This window comes from Lathyrus oleraceus, chromosome 5 (genome assembly GCF_024323335.1).
Source record: "Lathyrus oleraceus cultivar Zhongwan6 chromosome 5, CAAS_Psat_ZW6_1.0, whole genome shotgun sequence".
Taxonomy (NCBI): domain Eukaryota; kingdom Viridiplantae; phylum Streptophyta; class Magnoliopsida; order Fabales; family Fabaceae; genus Lathyrus; species Lathyrus oleraceus.
The window spans coordinates 138,699,655-138,707,943 of NC_066583.1; the positions used below are offsets into that span (position 1 = coordinate 138,699,655).

Below are 8,289 nucleotides of genomic sequence, written 5' to 3' on the forward strand. Positions count from 1 at the left end.
CTTTTAATTGATCAATGAGTTTCTGACTAATTCATTGCGTCATTTTGAAAGTCGATATTTCGATGTCGATGATTTCAGATTGTTAACTTTTTAAAGCCCATTAACCATTTTTTTATATCCATATTTCATCTTGATAATCCATTTTCAAAAGCCCATTAACCATTTTCCAAATGATCCCATTTCATTGTCCAAATCATAATCCATAACCATTTTTAAATCCAAATTTGTAACGCGTATCAATTTTTAAACCAAATAAACCAATCCATTTTTTGAAGTCCATTTTAAGTATCCAAATATCCATCAAATCCTTTCTCATTTTTATAAATCCAATTAATCCATCCGATTAATAATCCATTCAAAATCCAATTTCATTTTAGTATCCATTTAACCATTTTTTTAACAACTATCCATTTAACATCCAACCCATTAAAATCCATGTTAATCCAATTAATAAACCAACTCACCATTATCCAAACCATTTTGCATTTAACCAAAATTCATTACCACAAAATCCATTGTCCCTAAATAATACTAACCTAATACAGCAAAAGGCAAAAAGTGGAAAAAACTGCTAAACAGAAACTGCAATGCTACAATGATGGGAAAATTCAAGCCAATACTTCAAGTGGTAACGCAACTTGCGAGCTAGCCAGCACACTTCCAGAAGCTGCTACGGTTTAGGCGACAATTGAAAGCCAGGGCAAGAGAAATACATCCAAAGCTCCAAGCCACAAGCGCAACACGCACAAAAGCTGAGAGGCAAGTGAAACGCAGCAAGGCAAGTGAGCAAGCGCAAGCTTCCAAACACCCAGCCGAGCCAACACCAAACTGCAGCATAAATCAATTTCTGCATAAGAATCAAATTGAATTTCTGCATAAAAATGAAAATTGAATAACAGTTTTTTCTAACAAACTTCTAACCTCTCCATCACTCTATAAATCAATCTTCACCCCTTCCAGATTCTTCCTCTCTTCCAATCCTTCAACCAAAACCTTCACCAAACTCTAGTCTCGATAACCGTAATCTCGCCTTCAACCACAACCTTCACCCTCACTAAATTCCAATCCTCCTCTTCTCTCACCAATATTCACCGATCGAACTTAACCTCACCTTTAATCCTCCATAGCCGCTGCCATGATCTTCCAAAAAGCTCGATAACAGAAGAAATTGGAAGGAAAGGAAAACGAAAAGGTAGCGGAGGAGAGGACAAACTCACGGCAAAGTGGAGATCAACGCTCGTTCTCTCTTCATCCACCGGAGAATCTCGATCCACGATTCAACCATCCTTCACTCTTTGAAGTAGAAGCAGAAACCTTCATCGGCAACGCATCGATTCTGAAGGACTTGTGAAGAGTTCTGCAAATCGTGATCCACCGGCAACAACTGTAACGATGCAACAGAACAAACGCTAATCCTTTTCAAAAACAGATCGCAACTCTCAGAACTGCTAGAATCCGCCAACGCACGATCGAGGCCGAAATCAATCCACTGTTTCAACCGTGAATCCCGTCGATCTTCAAGCTTTTCATCCTTCATCTGCGTTTCGCGACAAGGCGAGTCGACTCGGCGAACAACGGCAAGAATTCACCATCATCGTCTCCACACAGAGCGAGATCGGTAGGATTCCGCTCTTCGATCTCTTCTGTTTTACACGATTTTTCCATTTAGCGTTCAGTTTTTGGCATTGGCTGTGGATGCACGCTCGAATCTTTGCCCTGATTCCTCGTGAAAGGTCGAAGCGGCGCTAGTAGCGGAGGTGCGTTCCCTTTGTTTCCATGGCGTGTGTTGTTTGGACGACGGCGGTGAAGTGGTCTGATTCATGAATGATTAGGGCGAATTCGTTTTTGGTGGAGCTGAATTGAGTTTGTGAAGTCTGGACCATTGACGGTGTGGAAGGCCCAAACGAATCACTCCATTATCCTGCACCCCCACTAAATTCCTTTGCTTAGATAATTGCTCATGAGTTATTAGATCCATAAACTTAGGATAATTAGATTTTAATTGGATAATAAAAAAATTGTTAGAATTAATTGATGTTAGGATTAGTTTAGGTAATTAGATAATTAGAAATATTAATTTTAGGATTAATTTTAGAATTTTAGAATTAAGTTTAGAAGATAATTAGAAATATTAATTTTAGGATTAATTTTAGAATTTTAGAATTAAGTTTAGAAGATATTAGAAATATTATTAGATTTTTTTAATTTAGAATTAGGATTAAAAAATAATGTTAGAATTCTAGAGTTTAATTAGGAGTATTAAATTTAGATTAATCTAGGATTTAGAATAATTAGAATTACTTAGATTTTAGAAATGACTTTAATTAGAATTTCGTAAATAGAAATTTAATTCAATATTAATCCACAAATGTGAAATGACGATTGTACCCCTAATGTTAGAAATAGGATAGTTTTGCATGCTTTCTAGTTTATGACACAATTGCACACACATGGCTTTCTCTTGGGCTACCTGACAATGAGACCTTTTATTTCCTACAATCCCTTGTACTTTACATGTACTCCCTCCCCTTTCTCATGTACGCATTTACTTGCTTTCTTTTATTGCTTGTTAGCTACCCCCTAGGCATTAGGAACGCCCACCATTTCAAATTCAATAATCAAACTCTTGATCCAACGTCAAGCGGTCTTTTCTAAATCAAAATTCAATAAACAAACCCTTGATCCAACGTCAAGCGGATTTTTCAAAATCAAATCCAAAAATATAATAAATGGCGATTAGGATCGTACGTCACGAGCCTTAAACGATAAAGAAGGGATGAGATTGGAGCTTTCCTACACTCATCCTGAATGCTTCGAACATAATTTTGGCTTGACCGTTTGAGGTATTCACCTTTATCCATAGTCTTTAGTGCAATCCAAAATCAATAACATTTTCTCCAAAACTTAAAAACAACTCAACGCATTCAAACCTTTTGTTTGAGCCTTAGGGCGACACCACTCGAAAACCCTTCTTCAAGGTAATAAAATCAAACAAAACAAAACAAACAATTTCAAAACCACGAACTACGAAGGCTCTGATTTCTCACTTCAACAAGTGGGCATACGTAGGCACGAGGATCCATTCCTTGGCGAGCACACTAATTTAAAATCTACCTCCACGCCGCAAACCTTTGGCAAGCAAACATTCGATAAACAATACACACGTAGGCGCAAACATCCTAGATGGTTCCCATGGAGTACCATGGATGTGAGGGGTGCTAATACCTTCCCCTTGCATAACCGACTTCTGAACCTGTTCGTGGTTGCGATGACCATACTTTGGGGTTTTCTCGATATTTTCCCTTTCCTTTGGAATAAATAAAAACCGGTGGGGACTCTGTATTTTTCGCGTAGCGGCAGGTAGCATAGACGTCATTTTGCATGATTTGTCTTGACCTTGCATACAAAACAAAAAGAGGAATACTTTAGTAGCATTGCACTAGATAAAAAAGTTAAAAAAAAATAAAACTAAAAAGAGAAAGAATAGAAAAGAAAATTTAAGAAAAAACAAAAATAACTAATTACAAAAAAAAATATTTATAATTAAAAAAAAACTAAACATTGCACAAACGTCGCCTTGTTGAGATATCAACAGTCCCCCACAACGGAGTCAAAAATTTGATGACTTTTCGGCAAGTGTACCAATATTGTCGAAGTAATAAAAAGATCGAATCCACAGGGAGTGACTCAAAGCAAAGATAAGATGTGCGCAATTTGGAGAAACTAGTAAAATGGAGGTTCAAGTTACAATGCGAAAAGTAAATAACGAGTAAATAATGTCACGAAATTGGTCAGGGTGTGTTGTAGAATCCCCTATTCCTCCCTTGTTGATGTTTGATACCCTGAATGAATGATCTAATCATTATAACCTTACATCAAATTAACAAAACCGTTATAGTCGATCCCTCACGAAATAACTTACTAAATACTACTAGGAGCTTTCTATTCCTAGTCTGCCAATATAAGCAGGGTTAGGCGATGTATAGAACGTTAATTCTTTATGCCACTACCCGGGGTCTCCTATCTCTATTCAACCAGAGTAAGTATAACAATTTTCCTAAGTCCAACACATAGGCTAATGGTCAGTATTCCTTATGTGCCCAAAATAAGATTAAAAGAGTATCTCACATAAAAAGCATTACGAACAAGAAGCAATTTAATAAGATTATAAATCAATATGTTCATACATTGGTCAAATCAACATAGAATCAAACAATTGAGAAACATGTTCATCATAACACAACCTAACCTAGAAGAATTTAGCTACTCATAGTGTAATTAAAAATACCACAATTGATAAACAATGATAACATAAGAAGTCCCTTGAAGATATGGCCTCCAATGGCTTCAAATGCTCTAAAAATCACCACTTGTGCTCTCTAATTCGTGCTTTAATCTCCCAAAATTGTAACCCTTATGAAAGTGCTGAAAACCTCTTTTAAAGGCGTCAAAATGGACTAGAATGCATTAGAAAAAGGCCCAGGAAAATTACCATTGCATGCACGATATACTACATCGTGCATGCGATGCAACTTTGAATGCCATATTGCATGCAAGATGTTGTGAGATGGTGGATGTGATTATTTTCGAAGCTTCACATTTTTTCTCCTTTTCCACTCAAATTTTCACTAAGTCCACAATTGCATACTTAGCTACTTTTCCTTCATTCTTTGGTCATTCTTCCTCAAATTTTATCAACTTTCACTTGATTTGCTCCGATTCTTCAACTAAATATATGTAATGACGGACTTTCATCACAATCCCAAACTTGAATCGTTGCCTGTCCTTAAGTAACTTTCCTGCAACTTCACATTTCAAGAGACAACAAGTTGCACAATAACAACCGGACATAATCAAATTAAATATTTCTTTTACCTGACCATGGTTATAGCTCCTAACTTCTATCCGACGAATTCAGAAAACATCCTCAACATTGACGAGTACTCAACCTGTCTCTCAGCTCACTATAACTCACTCAATAGAAAGGGTGATCTCTCAATCAACATGCAAAATCAATTAAACTTACTTTGATCATTTTCTAATCGAGTTCATCATAGAAATCACAACACACATATTAGAGGACTTTTCACGTTGTAACTTGGCTTATGTTAGGGTAGGATATTTGTAGGAAAGTAGGTTTAAACCTTTGGAGTTAGGTTCCTAGTTCTCCTTCTATCACCATACCCCTTTGTTCCTTTTTGCTAGTACTATAGAGTTTTAATCCTTCTTATGATATCATTCTTTTCGTTTTTCATTGATTTTTTTAAGAAGTGTCTCTTTCTGCTTCTTTTTCACAATAATTTTTGAAATTTTGGATCATATTCTCTAGTACCCCATCCCCCAACTTAAACCTTTTATCACTTCTAAGAGCATCCCTAAACTTAATATTTTTCATATACGTTAAGAACGATACTTCTACCTAACTCCAAAGAGAGGGTGGAAAGAAAAGATCTTTCAAGTAATATGGCTAAGAATTTAAGCCTATGTCACCGAAAGAAAGGCTTAGGCTCAAAGTGTGTAGCAATGGATAAACCTATTACTAAAGGGTGGTTTATAAAGACTCAAAGTTATATAAAAAATTGCCTCAGTGTGTGTAGGTTAAATTAGATAACTTAATCGGAAATTGAACAAACCAGATAAGAGAATAATGCATGGATACACTCATAAAAAAATGAACAATGGAAATATTTGGCTCAAACCTTACTAGATGAGGTATTTGTAAGTTAAGTACAAGTCCATTGATTCTTTTCTCATCCTTCACCTTCAAGTTGTTAGTTGCTATTGTGATGATCAAGTTTATTTTGGATCATTTGTTCAATGCTAAAGTGCTAGACTCGCAATTTGAAAGAAACAAAACAGATACAAACTTGTTTATTAAAGAAAACATAGGTTGTTACGGAAGGGTTCTGCTTGAGTAGCTAATTCCTCTTTTGGATGCTCTTGAATAAAAACAAAGTAAATTCCGTAAAACAAAATCTGATTATAAATGATGGGTTGCCTCCCATCAAGCGATTTTTTTAAATCACTAGCTTGACATTTCGATTTTTGTGTTAGGGCGGCATATATGACACAAAAATGTGTCATCTCTCTTCTTCCTTTTGTTGGTTTTTCTTCCATATTTTGATTTTTTTGTTAGGAATTCCATCACTTTTAGGAACTGGAGGTTTTCCTTCCATATTTTCTTTAGTTTGATAGTATCGAATAGGGCATAAATCCCATCCAATACTTCATCTATTTCTCCTCTTTTATCAGCCTTGTTGCTAGATATAGGACTATTCTTTTGTTGAAGATCTTGTAGTTGAACATCTATGTCTAAAAGGATTACTGCATTTGGAGCTTCATCCAAAACTATATAATCTTCATATTGCATTCTTGTTCTTTTCCCACATATAATGTTTACCTCCGCTTCTTCTATTCTTACTTCTATTGCTTTATCAGATGGTGTGTGATTTTCTTCTTCTTTATTTTTTTTCAATTCCTCCTTCACCGACGACCTTACATTCCTTTTTGAATTCTCTTTCAATTTCGTTATCTCTTAGACTATCTAAATTTTCCCCCTTGAACTCCCTAATAGAGCTTAGTTTTAATGCTAATTGGCTAGCTACTAGACCAAGTTGCAGAGCTAAGTTCTCAAAGGATGCTTCCATGTTACTTCACACGGTCTCTTGAAGCTTGTTGATTTTCTCGAAATTGAGTTGAGTCATATTTATAAATTGAGTCAGGGGTTCTTCAATTTGAGATGATGAATCCTCCTTCCATGAATGATCAGTGTTGATGTAAGGTTCTGACAGTGAATAATTTCTAGCATTTTCCAGAATGAGTATTTTTGCTGCAAGCTCCTTCGAAAAAGCTTCAAACTTTGCAAAGGTAGCATAGACGTCATCTTGCATGATTATCTTGACCATGCATACAAAATAAATAAATAAAAGAATACCTTAGTAACACTACACTAGATAAAAAATTAAACAAAAATAAAATTAAAAGAGAAAGAATACAAAAGAAAATTTAAGAAGAAACATAAATAACTAATTACAATCTAACTTAGTAGAATTTAGCTACTCATAGTATAATTAAAAATACCACAATTGATTAATAATGATAACATAAGAAGTCCCTTGAAGAGATGGCCTCCAATAACTTCAAAAGCTCTAAAAATCACCATTTGTGCTCTCTAATTCGTGCTTCAATCACCCAAAATTATAACCCTTGTGAAAGTGCTGAAAAACCTCTTTTAAAGGCGTCATAATGGATTAGAACGCGTCAAAAAAAGGCCCAGAAAAGTCACTATCACGTGCACGATACCCTGCATCGTGCGTGCGATGCAACATTTAATGCCTTATCTAGTGCACAATGTTGTGTAATGGTGGATGTAATTATTTTCGATACTTCGCTCCTTTTTTGCTCCTTTTTCACTAAAATTTTCACTAAGTCCACAATTTGCATACTTAGATATTTTTCCTTCATTCTTTGGTCATTTTTCCTCAAATTTGCTCGAATTTCACTTGTCTTGCTCTGATTCTTCGAATTAATATACGCAATGACACATTGTCTTCAGAAGAGTTGGTTGGTTCGTTGGAGACACATGAGTTAAGGATATTCGAAAGGAAAAGGGTTCAAGATTCGATACAAGCACTGCAGGCTCAAACATGGAACAAGCATGGTGGTTCCAAGAAGTTCAAGGGCAAAGGAGACAAGACTCGAAGCAAGAAGTCTTGGGTGAACCCTCGAAAGCATAAGGTTTATGATGGAACTTATGAATCCTCGAAAAGAGGAGAAGGAACCTCATATCAGAAAGAAAAATTGGAGAAGAGAAGCGTGCAGTGTTATAACTGTGAAAAATGGGGTCACTTGGCCAAGAATTATTGGCACAAGAAAGACAAGGGAGCGATAAAAGTCAAAGGTGATGAAGGCGCAAACCTTGCACATCAAGATTCAGATGATTATGATGGTATGATACGTATGGCTGCAGTCACAGATGAGCATGTCGACTCCAAGATTTGGTTCCTCGAGACAAGCTGCTCAAATCATATTATTGGTCGAAGAGTATGGTTAGCATTTTTTGACGAGTCGGAGAAGAGCAAGGCCAAGCTTTCAAATAATAGCTCGTTGCAAGCAGAAGATACTGGAACATAATTATTCAAAGGATTAATGGATCAAAATCTATGATCAAAGATGTACTCTATGTACCTGGAATGAAGGGAAATATGCTAAGTGTTGGACAACTAGTCGAAAAAGGTTTCTTTGTGGTTATGAAAAATGGAGTCATAGAATTGTTCGACGCCCAGAATA

The 8,289-nt window shown here is 35.9% G+C and overlaps 1 long non-coding RNA gene across 1 annotated transcript; it reads right to left on the minus strand.

Annotated features, from left to right (window-relative positions):
• Positions 1–466: 466 nt before the first annotated feature.
• Positions 467–2,537, minus strand: LOC127078410 (uncharacterized). The gene is made up of 2 exons (XR_007787856.1): positions 922–2,537; positions 467–828 (listed from the first exon to the last, which is right to left on the minus strand). It is a non-coding gene; the product is annotated as an uncharacterized LOC127078410 (long non-coding RNA).
• Positions 2,538–8,289: the final 5,752 nt, after the last annotated feature.